This window comes from Vigna unguiculata, chromosome 10, assembly GCF_004118075.2.
Source record: "Vigna unguiculata cultivar IT97K-499-35 chromosome 10, ASM411807v1, whole genome shotgun sequence".
Classification (NCBI taxonomy): Eukaryota; Viridiplantae; Streptophyta; class Magnoliopsida; order Fabales; family Fabaceae; genus Vigna; species Vigna unguiculata.
The window spans coordinates 26,871,203-26,887,177 of NC_040288.1; the positions used below are offsets into that span (position 1 = coordinate 26,871,203).

Genomic DNA, 15,975 nt, shown 5'->3' on the forward strand with positions numbered 1-15,975 from the left:
TTGCAAAAAACGGTGATGAAAATGGCGTAAAAGAAAGAAAAAAACGTAAAAAAAGAGGTGCAACACGAGGACTTCCCAGAGGTCACCCATCCTAGTACTACTCTCGCCCAAGCACGCTTAACTGCGAGGTTCTGATGGGATCCCGGTGCATTAGTGCTGGTATGATCGCACACTGTCAAGTCTTAGGTGGTAACTATTGGATTTAATTGCTAAAAAAACGGTGATGAAAATGGCGTAAAAGAAAGAAAAAAACGTAAAAAAGAGGTGCAACACGAGGACTTCCCAGGAGGTCACCCATCCTAGTACTACTCTCGCCCAAGCACGCTTAACTGCGGAGTTCTGATGGGATCCGGTGCATTAGTGCTGGTATGATCGCACCTGTCAAGTATTGCACGATCAATGTATATATGGGTTCGCATTGGGCCTAAGTTTGAAACTTGGTGAGGCGCGGGGCCCGGGGACGTGAAGTGGGTTGTTTGTGTCCGAATAATTGGCAGTAGTTTTGAGTCATTTAGGTGGTACTATTGGATTTAATTGCAAAAAACGGTGATGAAAATGGCGTAAAAGAAAGAAAAAAACGTAAAAAGAGGTGCAACACGAGGACTTCCCAGGAGGTCACCCATCCTAGTACTACTCTCGCCCAAGCACGCTTAACTGCGGAGTTCTGATGGATCCGGTGCATTAGTGCTGGTATGATCGCACCTGTCAAGTATTGCACGATCAATGTATATATGGGTTTCGCATTGGGCCTAAGTTTGAAAACTTGATGAGGCGCGGGGCCCGGGACGTGAAGTGGGGGTTGTGTCATTTGGTGGTACTATTGGATTTGCAAAAAAACGGTGATGAAAATGGCGTAAAAGAAAGAAAAAAACGTAAAAAAGAGGTGCAACACGAGGACTTCCCAGGAGGTCACCCATCCTAGTACTACTCTCGCCCAAGCACGCTTAACTGCGGAGTTCTGATGGGATCCGGTGCATTAGTGCTGGTATGATCGCACCTGTCAAGTTATTGCACGATCAATGTATATATGGGTTTCGCATTGGGCCTAAGTTTGAAAACTTGGTGAGGCGCGGGGCCCGGGACGTGAAGTGGGTTGTTTGTGTCCGAATAAATTTTGGTAACAGTAGTTTGAGTCATTTAGGTGGTACTATTGGATTTAATTGCAAAAAACGGTGATGAAAATGGCGTAAAAGAAAGAAAAAAACGTAAAAAAGAGGTGCAACACGAGGACTTCCCAGGAGGTCACCCATCCTAGTACTACTCTCGCCCAAGCACGCTTAACTGCGGAGTTCTGATGGGATCCGGTGCATTAGTGCTGGTATGATCGCACCTGTCAAGTATTGCACATCAATGTATATATGGGTTTCGCATTGGGCCTAAGTTTGAAAACTTGTGAGGCGCGGGGCCCGGGACGTGAAGTGGGTTGTTTGTGTCATTTAGGTGGTTACTATTGATTTTAATTGCAAAAAACGGTGATGAAATGGCGTAAAAGAAAGAAAAAAACGTAAAAAAGAGGTGCAACACGAGGACTTCCCAGGAGGTCACCCATCCTAGTACTACTCTCGCCCAAGCACGCTTAACTGCGGAGTTCTGATGGGATCCGGTGCATTAGTGCTGGTATGATCGCACCTGTCAAGTATTGCACGATCAATGTATATATGGGTTTCGCATTGGGCCTAAGTTTGAAAACTTGGTGAGCGCGGGGCCCGGGGACGTGAAGTGGGTTGTTTGTGTCCGAATAAATTTTGGTAACAGTAGTTTGAGTCATTTAGGTGGTACTATTGGATTTAATTGCAAAAAACGGTGATGAAAATGGCGTAAAAGAAAGAAAAAAACGTAAAAAAGAGGTGCAACACGAGGACTTCCCAGGAGGTCACCCATCCTAGTACTACTCTCGCCCAAGCACGCTTAACTGCGGATTCTGATGGGATCCGGTGCATTAGTGCTGGTATGATCGCACCGGTCAAGTTTAGGTGGGTACTATTGGATTTAATTGGACTAAAAACGGTGCAATGAAAATGGCGTAAAAGAAAGAAAAAACGTAAAAAAGAGGTGCAACACGAGGACTTCCCAGGAGGTCACCCATCCTAGTACTACTCTCGCCCAAGCACGCTTAACTGCGGAGTTCTGATGGGATCCGTGCATTAGTGCTGGTATGATCGCACTGTCAAGTATTGCACGATCAATGTATATATGGGTTTCGCATTGGGCCTAAGTTTGAAAACTGGTGAGGCGCGGGGCCCGGGGACGTGAAGTGGGTTGTTTGTGTCCGAATAAATTTTGGTAACAGTAGTTTGAGTCATTTAGGTGGTACTATTGGATTTTTAATTGCAAAAAACGGTGATGAAAATGGCGTAAAAGAAAGAAAAAACGTAAAAAAGAGGTGCAACACGAGGACTTCCCAGGAGGTCACCCATCCTAGTACTACTCTCGCCCAAGCACGCTTAACTGCGGAGTTCTGATGGGATCCGGTGCATTAGTGCTGGTATGATCGCACCTGTCAAGTATTGCACGATCAATGTATATATGGGTTTCGCATTGGGCCTAAGTTTGAAAACTTGTGAGGCGCGGGGCCCGGGACGTGAAGTGGGTTGTTTGTGTCATTTAGGTGGTACTATTGGATTTAATTGCAAAAAACGGTGATGAAAATGGCGTAAAAGAAGAAAAAAACGTAAAAAAGAGGTGCAACACGAGGACTTCCCAGGAGGTCACCCATCCTAGTACTACTCTCGCCCAAGCACGCTTAACTGCGGAGTTCTGATGGGATCCGGTGCATTAGTGCTGGTATGATCGCACCTGTCAAGTATTGCACGATCAATGTATATATGGGTTTCGCATTGGGCCTAAGTTTGAAAACTTGGTGAGGCGCGGGCCCGGGGACGTGAAGTGGGTTGTTTTTCCGTGTCAGTAGTTTGATTTAGGTGGTACTATTGGATTTAATTGCAAAAAACGGTGATGAAAATGGCGTAAAAGAAAGAAAAAAACGTAAAAAAGAGGTGCAACACGAGGACTTCCCAGGAGGTCACCCATCCTAGTACTACTCTCGCCCAAGCACGCTTAACTGCGGAGTTCTGATGGGATCCGGTGCATTAGTGCTGGTATGATCGCACCTGTCAAGTATTGCACGATCAATGTATATATGGGTTTCGCATTGGGCCTAAGTTTGAAAACTTGTGAGGCGCGGGGCCCGGGGACGTGAAGTGGGGTTTGTTTTGGTGTCATTTAGGTGGTACTATTGGATTTAATTGCAAAAAACGGTGATGAAAATGGCGTAAAAGAAAGAAAAAAACGTAAAAAAGAGGTGCAACACGAGGACTTCCCAGGAGGTCACCCATCCTAGTACTACTCTCGCCCAAGCACGCTTAACTGCGGAGTTCTGATGGGATCCGGTGCATTAGTGCTGGTATGATCGCACCTGTCAAGTATTGCACGATCAATGTATATATGGGTTTCGCATTGGGCCTAAGTTTGAAAACTTGGTGAGGCGCGGGGCCCGGGGACGTGAAGTGGGTTGTTTGTGTCCGAATAAATTTTGGTAACAGTAGTTTGAGTCATTTAGGTGGTACTATTGGATTTAATTGCAAAAAACGGTGATGAAAATGGCGTAAAAGAAAGAAAAAAACGTAAAAAAGAGGTGCAACACGAGGACTTCCCAGGAGGTCACCCATCCTAGTACTACTCTCGCCCAAGCACGCTTAACTGCGGAGTTCTGATGGGATCCGGTGCATTAGTGCTGGTATGATCGCACACTGTCAAGTATTGCACGATCAATGTATATATGGGTTTCGCATTGGGCCTAAGTTTGAAAACTTGGTGAGGCGCGGGGCCCGGGGACGTGAAGTGGGTTGTTTGTGTCCGAATAAATTTGGTAACGTTTGAGTCATTTAGGTGGTACTATTGGATTTAATTGCAAAAAACGGTGATGAAAATGGCGTAAAAGAAAGAAAAAAACGTAAAAAAGAGGTGCAACACGAGGACTTCCAGGAGGTCACCCATCCTAGTACTACTCTCGCCCAAGCACGCTTAACTGCGGAGTTCTGATGGATCCGGTGCATTAGTGCTGGTATGATCGCACCTGTCAAGTATTGCACGATCAATGTATATATGGGTTTCGCATTGGGCCCTAAGTTTGAAACTTGGTGAGGCGCGGGGCCCGGGGACGTGAAGTGGGTTGTTTGTGTCGAATAAATTTTGTACAGAGTTGAGTCATTTAGGTGGTACTATTGGATTTAATTGCAAAAAACGGTGATGAAAATGGCGTAAAAGAAAGAAAAAAACGTAAAAAAGAGGTGCAACACGAGGACTTCCCAAGAGGTCACCCATCCTAGTACTACTCCTCGCCCAAGCACGCTTAACTGCGGAGTTCTGATGGGATCCGGTGCATTAGTGCTGGTATGATCGCACCTGTCAAGTATTGCACGATCAATGTATATATGGGTTTCGCATTGGGCCTAAGTTTGAAACTTGGTGAGGCGCGGGGCCCGGGGACGTGAAGTGGGTTGTTTGTGTCCGAATAAATTTTGGTAACAGTAGTTTGAGTCATTTAGGTGGTACTATTGGATTTAATTGCAAAAACGGTGATGAAAATGGCGTAAAAGAAAGAAAAAAACGTAAAAAAGAGGTGCAACACGAGGACTTCCCAGGAGGTCACCCATCCTAGTACTACTTCTCGGCCCAAGCACGCTTAACTGCGGAGTTCTGATGGGATCCGGTGCATTAGTGCTGGTATGATCGCACCTGTCAAGTATTGCACGATCAATGTATATATGGGTTTCGCATTGGGCCTAAGTTTGAAAACTTGGTGAGGCGCGGGGCCCGGGACGTGAAGTGGGTTGTTTGTGTCCGAAAATTTGGTAAGTAGTTTAGTATTAGGTGGTACTATTGGATTTAATTGCAAAAAACGGTGATGAAAATGGCGTAAAAGAAGAAAAAAACGTAAAAAAGAGGTGCAACACGAGGACTTCCCAGGAGGTCACCCATCCTAGTACTACTCTCTGCCAAGCACGCTTAACTGCGGAGTTCTGATGGGATCCGGTGCATTAGTGCTGGTAATGATCGCACCTGTCAAGTATTGCACGATCAATGTATATATGGGTTTCGCATTGGGCCTAAGTTTGAAAACTTGGTGAGGCGGCGGGGCCGGGGACGTGAAGTGGGTTGTTTGTGTCATATTTAAGGTGGTACTATTGGATTTTAATTGCAAAAAACGGTGATGAAAATGGCGTAAAAGAAAGAAAAACGTAAAAAAAGAGGTGCAACACGAGGACTTCCAGGAGGTCACCCATCCTAGTACTACTCTCGCCAAGCACGCTTAACTGCGGAGTTCTGATGGGATCCGGTGCATTAGTGCTGGTATGATCGCACCTGTCAAGTATTGCACGATCAATGTATATATGGGTTTCGCATTGGGCCTAAGTTTGAAAACTTGGTGAGGCGCGGGGCCCGGGGACGTGAAGTGGGTTGTTTGTGTCCGAATAAATTTTGGTAACAGTAGTTTGAGTCATTTAGGTGGTACTATTGGATTTAATTGCAAAAACGGTGATGAAAATGGCGTAAAAGAAAGAAAAAACGTAAAAAAGAGGTGCAACACGAGGAACTTCCCCAGGAGGTCACCCATCCTAGTACTACTCTCGCCCAAGCACGCTTAACTGCGGAGTTCTGATGGGATCCGGTGCATTAGTGCTGGTATGATCGCACCTGTCAAGTATTGCACGATCAATGTATATATGGTTTCGCATTGGGCCTAAGTTTGAAAACTTGGTGAGGCGCGGGGCCCGGGGACGTGAAGTGGGTTGTTTGTGTCCGAATAAATTTTGGTAACAGTAGTTTGAGTCATTTAGGTGGTACTATTGGATTTAATTGCAAAAAACGGTGATGAAATGGCGTAAAGAAAGAAAAAAACGTAAAAAAGAGGTGCAACACGAGGACTTCCAGGAGGTCACCATCCTAGTACTACTCTCGCCCAAGCACGCTTAACTGCGGAGTTCTGATGGGATCCGGTGCATTAGTGCTGGTATGATCGCACCCTGTCAGTATTGCACGATCAATGTATATATGGGTTTCGCATTGGGCCTAAGTTTGAAAACTTGGTGAGGCGCGGGGCCGCGGGGACGTGAAGTGGGTTGTTTGGTCCGAATAAATTTGGTAACAGTAGTTTGAGTCATTTAGGTGGTACTATTGGATTTAATTGCAAAAAACGGTGAATGAAAATGGCGTAAAAGAAAGAAAAAAACGTAAAAAAGAGGTGCAACACGAGGACTTCCCAGGAGGTCACCATCCTAGTACTACTCCGCCCAAGCACGCTTAACTGCGGAGTTCTGATGGGATCCGGTGCATTAGTGCTGGTATGATCGCACCTGTCAAGTATTGCACGATCAATGTATATATGGGTTTCGCATTGGGCCTAAGTTTGAAAACTTGTGAGGCGCGGGCCGGGGACGTGAAGTGGGTTGTTTGTGTCGAATAAATTTGGTAACAGTAGTTTGAGTCATTTAGGTGGTACTATTGGATTTAATTGCAAAAACGGTGATGAAAATGGCGTAAAAGAAAGAAAAAAACGTAAAAAAGAGGTGCAACACGAGGACTTCCCAGGAGGTCACCCATCCTAGTACTACTCTCGCCCAAGCACGCTTAACTGCGGAGTTCTGATGGGATCCGGTGCATTAGTGCTGGTATGATCGCACCTGTCAAGTATTGCACGATCAATGTATATATGGGTTTCGCATTGGGCCTAAGTTTGAAAACTTGGTGAGGCGCGGGGCCCGGGGACGTGAAGTGGGTTGTTTGTGTCTATTTAGTGTGGTACTATTGGATTTAATTGCAAAAAACGGTGATGAAAATGGCGTAAAAGAAAGAAAAAAACGTAAAAAAGAGGTGCAACACGAGGACTTCCCAGGAGGTCACCCATCCTAGTACTACTCTCGCCCAAGCACGCTTAACTGCGGAGTTCTGATGGGATCCGGTGCATTAGTGCTGGTATGATCGCACCTGTCAAGTATTGCACGATCAATGTATATATGGGTTTCGCATTGGGCCTAAGTTGAAAACTTGGTGAGGCGCGGGGCCCGGGGACGTGAAGTGGGTTGTTTGTGTCCGAATAAATTTTGGTAACAGTAGTTTGAGTCATTTAGGTGGTACTATTGGATTTAATTGCAAAAAACGGTGATGAAAATGGCGTAAAAGAAAGAAAAAAACGTAAAAAGAGGTGCAACACGAGGACTTCCCAGGAGGTCACCCATCCTAGTACTACTCTCGCCCAAGCACGCTTAACTGCGGAGTTCTGATGGGATCCGGTGCATTAGTGCTGGTATGATCGCACCTGTCAAGTATTGCACGATCAATGTATATATGGGTTTCGCATTGGGCCTAAGTTTGAAAACTTGGTGAGGCGCGGGGCCCGGGGACGTGAAGTGGGTTTTTGTGTCCGAATAAATTTTGGTACAGTAGTTTGAGTCATAGTGGTACTATTGGATTTAATTGCAAAAAACGGTGATGAAAATGGCGTAAAAGAAAGAAAAAAACGTAAAAAAGAGGTGCAACACGAGGACTTCCCAGGAGGTCACCCATCCTAGTACTACTCTCGCCCAAGCACGCTTAACTGCGGAGTTCTGATGGGATCCGGTGCATTAGTGCTGGTATGATCGCACCTGTCAAGTATTGCACGATCAATGTATATATGGGTTTCGCATTGGGCCTAAGTTTGAAAACTTGGTGAGGCGCGGGGCCCGGGGACGTGAAGTGGGTTGTTTGTGTCCGAATAAATTTTGGTAACAGTAGTTGAGTCATTTAGGTGGTACTATTGGATTTAATTGCAAAAAACGGTGATGAAAATGGCGTAAAAGAAAGAAAAAAACGTAAAAAAGAGGTGCAACACGAGGACTTCCCAGGAGGTCACCCATCCTAGTACTACTCTCGCCCAAGCACGCTTAACTGCGGAGTTCTGATGGGATCCGGTGCATTAGTGCTGGTATGATCGCACCTGTCAAGTATTGCACGATCAATGTATATATGGGTTTCGCATTGGGCCTAAGTTTGAAAACTTGGTGAGGCGCGGGGCCCGGGGACGTGAAGTGGGTTGTTTGTGTCCGAATAAATTTTGGTAACAGTAGTTTGAGTCATTTAGGTGGTACTATTGGATTTAATTGCAAAAAACGGTGATGAAAATGGCGTAAAAGAAAGAAAAAAACGTAAAAAAGAGGTGCAACACGAGGACTTCCCAGGAGGTCACCCATCCTAGTACTACTCTCGCCCAAGCACGCTTAACTGCGGAGTTCTGATGGGATCCGGTGCATTAGTGCTGGTATGATCGCACCTGTCAAGTATTGCACGATCAATGTATATATGGGTTTCGCATTGGGCCTAAGTTTGAAAACTTGGTGAGGCGCGGGGCCCGGGGACGTGAAGTGGGTTGTTTGTGTCGAATAATTTTGGTAACAGTAGTTTGAGTCATTTAGGTGGTACTATTGGATTTAATTGCAAAAAACGGTGATGAAAATGGCGTAAAAGAAAGAAAAAAACGTAAAAAAGAGGTGCAACACGAGGACTTCCCAGGAGGTCACCCATCCTAGTACTACTCTCGCCCAAGCACGCTTAACTGCGGAGTTCTGATGGGATCCGGTGCATTAGTGCTGGTATGATCGCACCTGTCAAGTATTGCACGATCAATGTATATATGGGTTTCGCATTGGGCCTAAGTTTGAAAACTTGGTGAGGCGCGGGGCCCGGGGACGTGAAGTGGGTTGTTTGTGTCCGAATAAATTGGTCAGTGTTTGAGTCATTTAGGTGGTACTATTGGATTTAATTGCAAAAAACGGTGATGAAAATGGCGTAAAAGAAAGAAAAAAACGTAAAAAAGAGGTGCAACACGAGGACTTCCCAGGAGGTCACCCATCCTAGTACTACTCTCGCCCAAGCACGCTTAACTGCGGAGTTCTGATGGGATCCGGTGCATTAGTGCTGGTATGATCGCACCTGTCAAGTATTGCACGATCAATGTATATATGGGTTTCGCATTGGGCCTAAGTTTGAAAACTTGGTGAGGCGCGGGGCCCGGGGACGTGAAGTGGGTTGTTTGTGTCATTTAGGTGGTACTATTGGATTTAATTGCAAAAAACGGTGATGAAATGGCGTAAAAGAAAGAAAAAAACGTAAAAAAGAGGTGCAACACGAGGACTTCCCAGGAGGTCACCCATCCTAGTACTACTCTCGCCCAAGCACGCTTAACTGCGGAGTTCTGATGGGATCCGGTGCATTAGTGCTGGTATGATCGCACCTGTCAAGTATTGCACGATCAATGTATATATGGGTTTCGCATTGGGCCTAAGTTTGAAAACTTGGTGAGGCGCGGGGCCCGGGGACGTGAAGTGGGTTGTTTGTGTCCGAATAAATTTTGGTAACAGTAGTTTGAGTCATTTAGGTGGTACTATTGGATTTAATTGCAAAAACGGTGATGAAAATGGCGTAAAAGAAAGAAAAAAACGTAAAAAAGAGGTGCAACACGAGGACTTCCCAGGAGGTCACCCATCCTAGTACTACTCTCGCCCAAGCACGCTTAACTGCGGAGTTCTGATGGGATCCGGTGCATTAGTGCTGGTATGATCGCACCTGTCAAGTATTGCACGATCAATGTATATATGGGTTTCGCATTGGGCCTAAGTTTGAAAACTTGGTGAGGCGCGGGGCCCGGGGACGTGAAGTGGGTTGTTTGTGTCCGAATAAATTTTGGTAAAGTAGTTTGAGTCATTTAGGTGGTACTATTGGATTTAATTGCAAAAAACGGTGATGAAAATGGCGTAAAAGAAAGAAAAAAACGTAAAAAAGAGGTGCAACACGAGGACTTCCCAGGAGGTCACCCATCCTAGTACTACTCTCGCCCAAGCACGCTTAACTGCGGAGTTCTGATGGGATCCGGTGCATTAGTGCTGGTATGATCGCACCTGTCAAGTATTGCACGATCAATGTATATATGGGTTTCGCATTGGGCCTAAGTTTGAAAACTTGGTGAGGCGCGGGGCCCGGGGACGTGAAGTGGGTTGTTTGTGTCCGAATAAATTTTGGTAACAGTAGTTTGAGTCATTTAGGTGGTACTATTGGATTTAATTGCAAAAAACGGTGATGAAATGGCGTAAAAGAAAGAAAAAAACGTAAAAAAGAGGTGCAACACGAGGACTTCCCAGGAGGTCACCCATCCTAGTACTACTCTCGCCCAAGCACGCTTAACTGCGAGTTCTGATGGGATCCGGTGCATTAGTGCTGGTATGATCGCACCTGTCAAGTATTGCACGATCAATGTATATATGGGTTTCGCATTGGGCCTAAGTTTGAAAACTTGGTGAGGCGCGGGGCCCGGGGACGTGAAGTGGGTTGTTTGTGTCCGAATAAATTTTGGTAACAGTAGTTTGAGTCATTTAGGTGGTACTATTGGATTTAATTGCAAAAACGGTGATGAAAATGGCGTAAAAGAAAGAAAAAAACGTAAAAAAGAGGTGCAACACGAGGACTTCCCAGGAGGTCACCCATCCTAGTACTACTCTCGCCCAAGCACGCTTAACTGCGGAGTTCTGATGGGATCCGGTGCATTAGTGCTGGTATGATCGCACCTGTCAAGTATTGCACGATCAATGTATATATGGGTTTCGCATTGGGCCTAAGTTTGAAAACTTGTGAGGCGCGGGGCCCGGGGACGTGAAGTGGGTTGTTTGTGTCGATTTTTTGTGTATTTAGGTGGTACTATTGGATTTAATTGCAAAAAACGGTGATGAAAATGGCGTAAAGAAAGAAAAAAACGTAAAAAAGAGGTGCAACACGAGGACTTCCCAGGAGGTCACCCATCCTAGTACTACTCTCGCCCAAGCACGCTTAACTGCGGAGTTCTGATGGGATCCGGTGCATTAGTGCTGGTATGATCGCACCTGTCAAGTATTGCACGATCAATGTATATATGGGTTTCGCATTGGGCCTAAGTTTGAAAACTTGGTGAGGCGCGGGGCCCGGGGACGTGAAGTGGGTTGTTTGTGTCCGAATAAATTTGTAACAGTAGTTTGAGTCATTTAGGTGGTACTATTGGATTTAATTGCAAAAAACGGTGATGAAAATGGCGTAAAAGAAAGAAAAAAACGTAAAAAAGAGGTGCAACACGAGGACTTCCCAGGAGGTCACCCATCCTAGTACTACTCTCGCCCAAGCACGCTTAACTGCGGAGTTCTGATGGGATCCGGTGCATTAGTGCTGGTATGATCGCACCTGTCAAGTATTGCACGATCAATGTATATATGGGTTTCGCATTGGGCCTAAGTTTGAAAACTTGGTGAGGCGCGGGGCCCGGGGACGTGAAGTGGGTTGTTTGTGTCCGAATAAATTTTGGTAACAGTAGTTTGAGTCATTTAGGTGGTACTATTGGATTTAATTGCAAAAAACGGTGATGAAAATGGCGTAAAAGAAAGAAAAAAACGTAAAAAAGAGGTGCAACACGAGGACTTCCCAGGAGGTCACCCATCCTAGTACTACTCTCGCCCAAGCACGCTTAACTGCGGAGTTCTGATGGGATCCGGTGCATTAGTGCTGGTATGATCGCACCTGTCAAGTATTGCACGATCAATGTATATATGGGTTTCGCATTGGGCCTAAGTTTGAAAACTTGGTGAGGCGCGGGGCCCGGGGACGTGAAGTGGGTTGTTTGTGTCCGAATAAATTTTGGTAACAGTAGTTTGAGTCATTTAGGTGGTACTATTGGATTTAATTGCAAAAAACGGTGATGAAAATGGCGTAAAAGAAAGAAAAAAACGTAAAAAAGAGGTGCAACACGAGGACTTCCCAGGAGGTCACCCATCCTAGTACTACTCTCGCCCAAGCACGCTTAACTGCGGAGTTCTGATGGGATCCGGTGCATTAGTGCTGGTATGATCGCACCTGTCAAGTATTGCACGATCAATGTATATATGGGTTTCGCATTGGGCCTAAGTTTGAAAACTTGGTGAGGCGCGGGGCCCGGGGACGTGAAGTGGGTTGTTTGTGTCGAATAAATTTAGTGTGGTCATTTAGGTGGTACTATTGGATTTAATTGCAAAAAACGGTGATGAAAATGGCGTAAAAGAAAGAAAAAAACGTAAAAAAGAGGTGCAACACGAGGACTTCCCAGGAGGTCACCCATCCTAGTACTACTCTCGCCCAAGCACGCTTAACTGCGGAGTTCTGATGGGATCCGGTGCATTAGTGCTGGTATGATCGCACCTGTCAAGTATTGCACGATCAATGTATATATGGGTTTCGCATTGGGCCTAAGTTTGAAAACTTGGTGAGGCGCGGGGCCCGGGGACGTGAAGTGGGTTGTTTGTGTCCGAATAAATTTTGGTAACAGTAGTTTGAGTCATTTAGGTGGTACTATTGGATTTAATTGCAAAAAACGGTGATGAAAATGGCGTAAAAGAAAGAAAAAAACGTAAAAAAGAGGTGCAACACGAGGACTTCCCAGGAGGTCACCCATCCTAGTACTACTCTCGCCCAAGCACGCTTAACTGCGGAGTTCTGATGGGATCCGGTGCATTAGTGCTGGTATGATCGCACCTGTCAAGTATTGCACGATCAATGTATATATGGGTTTCGCATTGGGCCTAAGTTTGAAAACTTGGTGAGGCGCGGGGCCCGGGGACGTGAAGTGGGTTGTTTGTGTCCGAATAAATTTTGGTAACAGTAGTTTGAGTCATTTAGGTGGTACTATTGGATTTAATTGCAAAAACGGTGATGAAAATGGCGTAAAAGAAAGAAAAAAACGTAAAAAAGAGGTGCAACACGAGGACTTCCCAGGAGGTCACCCATCCTAGTACTACTCTCGCCCAAGCACGCTTAACTGCGGAGTTCTGATGGGATCCGGTGCATTAGTGCTGGTATGATCGCACCTGTCAAGTATTGCACGATCAATGTATATATGGGTTTCGCATTGGGCCTAAGTTTGAAAACTTGGTGAGGCGCGGGGCCCGGGGACGTGAAGTGGGTTGTTTGTGTCCGAATAAATTTTGGTAACAGTAGTTTGAGTCATTTAGGTGGTACTATTGGATTTAATTGCAAAAACGGTGATGAAAATGGCGTAAAAGAAAGAAAAAACGTAAAAAAGAGGTGCAACACGAGGACTTCCCAGGAGGTCACCCATCCTAGTACTACTCTCGCCCAAGCACGCTTAACTGCGGAGTTCTGATGGGATCCGGTGCATTAGTGCTGGTATGATCGCACCTGTCAAGTATTGCACGATCAATGTATATATGGGTTTCGCATTGGGCCTAAGTTTGAAAACTTGGTGAGGCGCGGGGCCCGGGGACGTGAAGTGGGTTGTTTGTGGTCATTTAGGTGGTACTATTGGATTTAATTGCAAAAACGGTGATGAAAATGGCGTAAAAGAAAGAAAAAAACGTAAAAAAGAGGTGCAACACGAGGACTTCCCAGGAGGTCACCCATCCTAGTACTACTCTCGCCCAAGCACGCTTAACTGCGGAGTTCTGATGGGATCCGGTGCATTAGTGCTGGTATGATCGCACCTGTCAAGTATTGCACGATCAATGTATATATGGGTTTCGCATTGGGCCTAAGTTTGAAAACTTGGTGAGGCGCGGGGCCCGGGGACGTGAAGTGGGTTGTTTGTGTCCGATAAATTTTGGTAACAGTAGTTTGAGTCATTTAGGTGGTACTATTGGATTTAATTGCAAAAAACGGTGATGAAAATGGCGTAAAAGAAAGAAAAAAACGTAAAAAAGAGGTGCAACACGAGGACTTCCCAGGAGGTCACCCATCCTAGTACTACTCTCGCCCAAGCACGCTTAACTGCGGAGTTCTGATGGGATCCGGTGCATTAGTGCTGGTATGATCGCACCTGTCAAGTATTGCACGATCAATGTATATATGGGTTTCGCATTGGGCCTAAGTTTGAAAACTTGGTGAGGCGCGGGGCCCGGGGACGTGAAGTGGGTTGTTTGTGTCCGAATAATTTGGTAACAGTAGTTTGAGTCATTTAGGTGGTACTATTGGATTTAATTGCAAAAAACGGTGATGAAAATGGCGTAAAAGAAAGAAAAAAACGTAAAAAAGAGGTGCAACACGAGGACTTCCCAGGAGGTCACCCATCCTAGTACTACTCTCGCCCAAGCACGCTTAACTGCGGAGTTCTGATGGGATCCGGTGCATTAGTGCTGGTATGATCGCACCTGTCAAGTATTGCACGATCAATGTATATATGGGTTTCGCATTGGGCCTAAGTTTGAAAACTTGGTGAGGCGCGGGGCCCGGGGACGTGAAGTGGGTTGTTTGTGTCCGAATAAATTTGGTAACAGTAGTTTGAGTCATTTAGGTGGTACTATTGGATTTAATTGCAAAAAACGGTGATGAAAATGGCGTAAAAGAAAGAAAAAAACGTAAAAAAGAGGTGCAACACGAGGACTTCCCAGGAGGTCACCCATCCTAGTACTACTCTCGCCCAAGCACGCTTAACTGCGGAGTTCTGATGGGATCCGGTGCATTAGTGCTGGTATGATCGCACCTGTCAAGTATTGCACGATCAATGTATATATGGGTTTCGCATTGGGCCTAAGTTTGAAAACTTGGTGAGGCGCGGGGCCCGGGGACGTGAAGTGGGTTGTTTGTGTCCGAATAAATTTTGGTAACAGTAGTTTGAGTCATTTAGGTGGTACTATTGGATTTAATTGCAAAAAACGGTGATGAAAATGGCGTAAAAGAAAGAAAAAAACGTAAAAAAGAGGTGCAACACGAGGACTTCCCAGGAGGTCACCCATCCTAGTACTACTCTCGCCCAAGCACGCTTAACTGCGGAGTTCTGATGGGATCCGGTGCATTAGTGCTGGTATGATCGCACCTGTCAAGTATTGCACGATCAATGTATATATGGGTTTCGCATTGGGCCTAAGTTTGAAAACTTGGTGAGGCGCGGGGCCCGGGGACGTGAAGTGGGTTGTTTGTGTCCGAATAAATTTGGTAACAGTAGTTTGAGTCATTTAGGTGGTACTATTGGATTTAATTGCAAAAAACGGTGATGAAAATGGCGTAAAAGAAAGAAAAAAACGTAAAAAAGAGGTGCAACACGAGGACTTCCCAGGAGGTCACCCATCCTAGTACTACTCTCGCCCAAGCACGCTTAACTGCGGAGTTCTGATGGGATCCGGTGCATTAGTGCTGGTATGATCGCACCTGTCAAGTATTGCACGATCAATGTATATATGGGTTTCGCATTGGGCCTAAGTTTGAAAACTTGGTGAGGCGCGGGGCCCGGGGACGTGAAGTGGGTTGTTTGTGTCCGAATAAATTTGGTAACAGTAGTTTGAGTCATTTAGGTGGTACTATTGGATTTAATTGCAAAAAACGGTGATGAAAATGGCGTAAAAGAAAGAAAAAAACGTAAAAAAGAGGTGCAACACGAGGACTTCCCAGGAGGTCACCCATCCTAGTACTACTCTCGCCCAAGCACGCTTAACTGCGGAGTTCTGATGGGATCCGGTGCATTAGTGCTGGTATGATCGCACCTGTCAAGTATTGCACGATCAATGTATATATGGGTTTCGCATTGGGCCTAAGTTTGAAAACTTGGTGAGGCGCGGGGCCCGGGGACGTGAAGTGGGTTGTTTGTGTCCGAATAAATTTTGGTAACAGTAGTTTGAGTCATTTAGGTGGTACTATTGGATTTAATTGCAAAAACGGTGATGAAAATGGCGTAAAAGAAAGAAAAAAACGTAAAAAAGAGGTGCAACACGAGGACTTCCCAGGAGGTCACCCATCCTAGTACTACTCTCGCCCAAGCACGCTTAACTGCGGAGTTCTGATGGGATCCGGTGCATTAGTGCTGGTATGATCGCACCTGTCAAGTATTGCACGATCAATGTATATATGGGTTTCGCATTGGGCCTAAGTTTGAAAACTTGGTGAGGCGCGGGGCCCGGGGACGTGAAGTGGGTTGTTTGTGTTCATTTAGGTGGTACTATT

At 45.7% G+C, this 15,975-nt stretch overlaps 50 non-coding genes across 50 annotated transcripts; all 50 read right to left on the bottom strand.

Annotated features, from left to right (window-relative positions):
• Positions 1–54: 54 nt before the first annotated feature.
• LOC114167952 lies at positions 55–173 on the bottom strand. The gene has a single exon (XR_003600556.1). It is a non-coding gene; the product is annotated as a 5S ribosomal RNA (ribosomal RNA).
• An 88-nt stretch (positions 174–261) lies between these two features.
• Positions 262–380, bottom strand: LOC114167936. Its single transcript, XR_003600540.1, has one exon. It is a non-coding gene; the product is annotated as a 5S ribosomal RNA (ribosomal RNA).
• A 206-nt stretch (positions 381–586) lies between these two features.
• On the bottom strand, positions 587–704 carry LOC114167855. Its single transcript, XR_003600464.1, has one exon. It is a non-coding gene; the product is annotated as a 5S ribosomal RNA (ribosomal RNA).
• Positions 705–880: 176 nt separating this feature from the next.
• On the bottom strand, positions 881–999 carry LOC114167947. The gene has a single exon (XR_003600551.1). It is a non-coding gene; the product is annotated as a 5S ribosomal RNA (ribosomal RNA).
• A 214-nt stretch (positions 1,000–1,213) lies between these two features.
• On the bottom strand, positions 1,214–1,332 carry LOC114167958. The gene has a single exon (XR_003600559.1). It is a non-coding gene; the product is annotated as a 5S ribosomal RNA (ribosomal RNA).
• Positions 1,333–1,512: 180 nt separating this feature from the next.
• On the bottom strand, positions 1,513–1,631 carry LOC114167966. Its single transcript, XR_003600564.1, has one exon. It is a non-coding gene; the product is annotated as a 5S ribosomal RNA (ribosomal RNA).
• Positions 1,632–1,844: 213 nt separating this feature from the next.
• LOC114167928 lies at positions 1,845–1,962 on the bottom strand. Its single transcript, XR_003600532.1, has one exon. It is a non-coding gene; the product is annotated as a 5S ribosomal RNA (ribosomal RNA).
• An 87-nt stretch (positions 1,963–2,049) lies between these two features.
• LOC114167935 lies at positions 2,050–2,167 on the bottom strand. Its single transcript, XR_003600539.1, has one exon. It is a non-coding gene; the product is annotated as a 5S ribosomal RNA (ribosomal RNA).
• A 213-nt stretch (positions 2,168–2,380) lies between these two features.
• LOC114167977 lies at positions 2,381–2,499 on the bottom strand. The gene has a single exon (XR_003600576.1). It is a non-coding gene; the product is annotated as a 5S ribosomal RNA (ribosomal RNA).
• A 180-nt stretch (positions 2,500–2,679) lies between these two features.
• On the bottom strand, positions 2,680–2,798 carry LOC114167988. The gene has a single exon (XR_003600587.1). It is a non-coding gene; the product is annotated as a 5S ribosomal RNA (ribosomal RNA).
• A 195-nt stretch (positions 2,799–2,993) lies between these two features.
• Positions 2,994–3,112, bottom strand: LOC114168000. The gene has a single exon (XR_003600598.1). It is a non-coding gene; the product is annotated as a 5S ribosomal RNA (ribosomal RNA).
• Positions 3,113–3,298: 186 nt separating this feature from the next.
• Positions 3,299–3,417, bottom strand: LOC114168003. Its single transcript, XR_003600601.1, has one exon. It is a non-coding gene; the product is annotated as a 5S ribosomal RNA (ribosomal RNA).
• A 214-nt stretch (positions 3,418–3,631) lies between these two features.
• On the bottom strand, positions 3,632–3,750 carry LOC114167829. The gene has a single exon (XR_003600439.1). It is a non-coding gene; the product is annotated as a 5S ribosomal RNA (ribosomal RNA).
• Positions 3,751–3,960: 210 nt separating this feature from the next.
• Positions 3,961–4,077, bottom strand: LOC114167940. Its single transcript, XR_003600544.1, has one exon. It is a non-coding gene; the product is annotated as a 5S ribosomal RNA (ribosomal RNA).
• A 209-nt stretch (positions 4,078–4,286) lies between these two features.
• LOC114167839 lies at positions 4,287–4,406 on the bottom strand. The gene has a single exon (XR_003600449.1). It is a non-coding gene; the product is annotated as a 5S ribosomal RNA (ribosomal RNA).
• Positions 4,407–4,618: 212 nt separating this feature from the next.
• LOC114167937 lies at positions 4,619–4,739 on the bottom strand. Its single transcript, XR_003600541.1, has one exon. It is a non-coding gene; the product is annotated as a 5S ribosomal RNA (ribosomal RNA).
• A 204-nt stretch (positions 4,740–4,943) lies between these two features.
• Positions 4,944–5,063, bottom strand: LOC114167948. Its single transcript, XR_003600552.1, has one exon. It is a non-coding gene; the product is annotated as a 5S ribosomal RNA (ribosomal RNA).
• A 186-nt stretch (positions 5,064–5,249) lies between these two features.
• LOC114167944 lies at positions 5,250–5,366 on the bottom strand. The gene has a single exon (XR_003600548.1). It is a non-coding gene; the product is annotated as a 5S ribosomal RNA (ribosomal RNA).
• A 212-nt stretch (positions 5,367–5,578) lies between these two features.
• On the bottom strand, positions 5,579–5,699 carry LOC114167857. Its single transcript, XR_003600466.1, has one exon. It is a non-coding gene; the product is annotated as a 5S ribosomal RNA (ribosomal RNA).
• Positions 5,700–5,910: 211 nt separating this feature from the next.
• On the bottom strand, positions 5,911–6,027 carry LOC114167939. The gene has a single exon (XR_003600543.1). It is a non-coding gene; the product is annotated as a 5S ribosomal RNA (ribosomal RNA).
• A 214-nt stretch (positions 6,028–6,241) lies between these two features.
• Positions 6,242–6,358, bottom strand: LOC114167938. The gene has a single exon (XR_003600542.1). It is a non-coding gene; the product is annotated as a 5S ribosomal RNA (ribosomal RNA).
• A 208-nt stretch (positions 6,359–6,566) lies between these two features.
• Positions 6,567–6,685, bottom strand: LOC114168004. The gene has a single exon (XR_003600602.1). It is a non-coding gene; the product is annotated as a 5S ribosomal RNA (ribosomal RNA).
• A 185-nt stretch (positions 6,686–6,870) lies between these two features.
• Positions 6,871–6,989, bottom strand: LOC114168006. The gene has a single exon (XR_003600604.1). It is a non-coding gene; the product is annotated as a 5S ribosomal RNA (ribosomal RNA).
• Positions 6,990–7,201: 212 nt separating this feature from the next.
• On the bottom strand, positions 7,202–7,320 carry LOC114168007. The gene has a single exon (XR_003600605.1). It is a non-coding gene; the product is annotated as a 5S ribosomal RNA (ribosomal RNA).
• Positions 7,321–7,529: 209 nt separating this feature from the next.
• On the bottom strand, positions 7,530–7,648 carry LOC114168008. The gene has a single exon (XR_003600606.1). It is a non-coding gene; the product is annotated as a 5S ribosomal RNA (ribosomal RNA).
• A 213-nt stretch (positions 7,649–7,861) lies between these two features.
• LOC114168009 lies at positions 7,862–7,980 on the bottom strand. The gene has a single exon (XR_003600607.1). It is a non-coding gene; the product is annotated as a 5S ribosomal RNA (ribosomal RNA).
• A 214-nt stretch (positions 7,981–8,194) lies between these two features.
• LOC114168010 lies at positions 8,195–8,313 on the bottom strand. Its single transcript, XR_003600608.1, has one exon. It is a non-coding gene; the product is annotated as a 5S ribosomal RNA (ribosomal RNA).
• A 212-nt stretch (positions 8,314–8,525) lies between these two features.
• On the bottom strand, positions 8,526–8,644 carry LOC114168011. Its single transcript, XR_003600609.1, has one exon. It is a non-coding gene; the product is annotated as a 5S ribosomal RNA (ribosomal RNA).
• Positions 8,645–8,853: 209 nt separating this feature from the next.
• LOC114168012 lies at positions 8,854–8,972 on the bottom strand. The gene has a single exon (XR_003600610.1). It is a non-coding gene; the product is annotated as a 5S ribosomal RNA (ribosomal RNA).
• Positions 8,973–9,154: 182 nt separating this feature from the next.
• LOC114168013 lies at positions 9,155–9,273 on the bottom strand. The gene has a single exon (XR_003600611.1). It is a non-coding gene; the product is annotated as a 5S ribosomal RNA (ribosomal RNA).
• A 213-nt stretch (positions 9,274–9,486) lies between these two features.
• Positions 9,487–9,605, bottom strand: LOC114168014. The gene has a single exon (XR_003600612.1). It is a non-coding gene; the product is annotated as a 5S ribosomal RNA (ribosomal RNA).
• Positions 9,606–9,818: 213 nt separating this feature from the next.
• On the bottom strand, positions 9,819–9,937 carry LOC114168015. The gene has a single exon (XR_003600613.1). It is a non-coding gene; the product is annotated as a 5S ribosomal RNA (ribosomal RNA).
• Positions 9,938–10,150: 213 nt separating this feature from the next.
• LOC114167925 lies at positions 10,151–10,268 on the bottom strand. The gene has a single exon (XR_003600530.1). It is a non-coding gene; the product is annotated as a 5S ribosomal RNA (ribosomal RNA).
• A 213-nt stretch (positions 10,269–10,481) lies between these two features.
• Positions 10,482–10,600, bottom strand: LOC114168017. The gene has a single exon (XR_003600615.1). It is a non-coding gene; the product is annotated as a 5S ribosomal RNA (ribosomal RNA).
• Positions 10,601–10,793: 193 nt separating this feature from the next.
• On the bottom strand, positions 10,794–10,912 carry LOC114168019. The gene has a single exon (XR_003600616.1). It is a non-coding gene; the product is annotated as a 5S ribosomal RNA (ribosomal RNA).
• A 212-nt stretch (positions 10,913–11,124) lies between these two features.
• Positions 11,125–11,243, bottom strand: LOC114168020. Its single transcript, XR_003600617.1, has one exon. It is a non-coding gene; the product is annotated as a 5S ribosomal RNA (ribosomal RNA).
• Positions 11,244–11,457: 214 nt separating this feature from the next.
• On the bottom strand, positions 11,458–11,576 carry LOC114168021. The gene has a single exon (XR_003600618.1). It is a non-coding gene; the product is annotated as a 5S ribosomal RNA (ribosomal RNA).
• A 214-nt stretch (positions 11,577–11,790) lies between these two features.
• LOC114168022 lies at positions 11,791–11,909 on the bottom strand. The gene has a single exon (XR_003600619.1). It is a non-coding gene; the product is annotated as a 5S ribosomal RNA (ribosomal RNA).
• Positions 11,910–12,111: 202 nt separating this feature from the next.
• Positions 12,112–12,230, bottom strand: LOC114167685. The gene has a single exon (XR_003600298.1). It is a non-coding gene; the product is annotated as a 5S ribosomal RNA (ribosomal RNA).
• A 214-nt stretch (positions 12,231–12,444) lies between these two features.
• Positions 12,445–12,563, bottom strand: LOC114167686. The gene has a single exon (XR_003600299.1). It is a non-coding gene; the product is annotated as a 5S ribosomal RNA (ribosomal RNA).
• Positions 12,564–12,776: 213 nt separating this feature from the next.
• LOC114167687 lies at positions 12,777–12,895 on the bottom strand. Its single transcript, XR_003600300.1, has one exon. It is a non-coding gene; the product is annotated as a 5S ribosomal RNA (ribosomal RNA).
• A 212-nt stretch (positions 12,896–13,107) lies between these two features.
• LOC114167688 lies at positions 13,108–13,226 on the bottom strand. Its single transcript, XR_003600301.1, has one exon. It is a non-coding gene; the product is annotated as a 5S ribosomal RNA (ribosomal RNA).
• A 183-nt stretch (positions 13,227–13,409) lies between these two features.
• On the bottom strand, positions 13,410–13,528 carry LOC114167689. Its single transcript, XR_003600302.1, has one exon. It is a non-coding gene; the product is annotated as a 5S ribosomal RNA (ribosomal RNA).
• A 213-nt stretch (positions 13,529–13,741) lies between these two features.
• Positions 13,742–13,860, bottom strand: LOC114167691. The gene has a single exon (XR_003600304.1). It is a non-coding gene; the product is annotated as a 5S ribosomal RNA (ribosomal RNA).
• Positions 13,861–14,072: 212 nt separating this feature from the next.
• LOC114167692 lies at positions 14,073–14,191 on the bottom strand. The gene has a single exon (XR_003600305.1). It is a non-coding gene; the product is annotated as a 5S ribosomal RNA (ribosomal RNA).
• Positions 14,192–14,404: 213 nt separating this feature from the next.
• LOC114167693 lies at positions 14,405–14,523 on the bottom strand. The gene has a single exon (XR_003600306.1). It is a non-coding gene; the product is annotated as a 5S ribosomal RNA (ribosomal RNA).
• A 214-nt stretch (positions 14,524–14,737) lies between these two features.
• Positions 14,738–14,856, bottom strand: LOC114167694. The gene has a single exon (XR_003600307.1). It is a non-coding gene; the product is annotated as a 5S ribosomal RNA (ribosomal RNA).
• A 213-nt stretch (positions 14,857–15,069) lies between these two features.
• Positions 15,070–15,188, bottom strand: LOC114167695. The gene has a single exon (XR_003600308.1). It is a non-coding gene; the product is annotated as a 5S ribosomal RNA (ribosomal RNA).
• Positions 15,189–15,401: 213 nt separating this feature from the next.
• On the bottom strand, positions 15,402–15,520 carry LOC114167696. The gene has a single exon (XR_003600309.1). It is a non-coding gene; the product is annotated as a 5S ribosomal RNA (ribosomal RNA).
• A 213-nt stretch (positions 15,521–15,733) lies between these two features.
• On the bottom strand, positions 15,734–15,852 carry LOC114167697. Its single transcript, XR_003600310.1, has one exon. It is a non-coding gene; the product is annotated as a 5S ribosomal RNA (ribosomal RNA).
• Positions 15,853–15,975: the final 123 nt, after the last annotated feature.